This window comes from Penaeus monodon, chromosome 19 (genome assembly GCF_015228065.2).
Source record: "Penaeus monodon isolate SGIC_2016 chromosome 19, NSTDA_Pmon_1, whole genome shotgun sequence".
In the NCBI taxonomy this organism is placed as follows: domain Eukaryota; kingdom Metazoa; phylum Arthropoda; class Malacostraca; order Decapoda; family Penaeidae; genus Penaeus; species Penaeus monodon.
This window is the reverse complement of record NC_051404.1, coordinates 7,798,378-7,799,370: the sequence shown is the minus strand read 5'-3', so window position 1 is coordinate 7,799,370 and position 993 is coordinate 7,798,378. Positions and strand designations below refer to the sequence as shown.

At 52.4% G+C, this 993-nt stretch overlaps 1 protein-coding gene across 1 annotated transcript in view; it reads right to left on the bottom strand.

Annotated features, from left to right (window-relative positions):
- The window catches only part of LOC119585042 (sarcoplasmic calcium-binding protein, beta chain-like), a gene marked incomplete in the record, with an annotated part of 31,574 nt that overhangs the window by 17,468 nt on the left and 13,113 nt on the right, over positions 1 to 993 (bottom strand).

Genomic DNA, 993 nt, shown 5'->3' with positions numbered 1-993 from the left:
TGTTTTATTTGCTTGTGATTTTTAAAATTACGACATCTTTTCTCTCCTCCTACCCTCTTCCCTTCTCCCTCTATTCCTCTCCTTTCATCTCCCTTCTCTACCTCTCCTTTTTTCCCTCTCTCTTCCTCTTCTGTCTGCCTCTCCCTTTCCTTCTCCCTCCCCCTATCCTCCTTTCACTCTTCTTTTTGTCCTTCTCCTTCTCCCTATCCATCTCCATCTTTATTAATCTCTTTCCCTATCCCTTTATCTCTCCTTTTCCTATCTGTTCATCTCCCTTCCTACTCCCTTACACTTTCTTCTCCTCTCAATCTCCCTCCCTCACCATCTCCCTCCTTCCCAATCTCCCTCTCTCATTATCTTCCTCCCTCGCCATCTCCCTCTTTCCCCATCTCCCTGACCATCTCCCTCCTTACCCATCTCCCTCACCATCTCTCTCAACTATCTCCTTAAGTCCCCCCTTTTCCTTCTCCTTTCCCTCTCTCTTTACCTCTCCCTCCCTACCCTCTTCTCTCCCTCCCTCTCCCCTTACCTCTCCCTCCCTCTCCCCTTACCTCTCCCTCCCTCTCCCCTTACCTCTCCCTCCCTTTCCCCTTACCTCTCCCTTCTTACCCTCTTCCCTCCCTCCCTCTCTCCTTACCTCTCCCTCCCTCTCCCCTTACCTCTCCCTCCTTACCCTGTTCCCTCCCTCCCTATCCCCTTACCTCTCCCTCCCTCTCCCTCCTCTCCCCTTACCTCTCCCTCCCTCTCCCCTCACCTCTCCCTCCCTCTCCCCTCACCTCTCCCTCCCTCTCCCCTCACCTCTCCCTACCCCCTCCTACCCCCTTCACCCTGACCTCCTGTGCCTGGATCACGAGCCTCTTCATCATACGAAGGTTACTCAGGCTGCAAGATCGGCGTCTTAAGAAAGCTATTATCTTCAAACACAAATGGCCCGCGACTGACAACTAAATGAGCCTGACTTGTTGCCAGTTTGTGATACATGTTTGTGCGTTT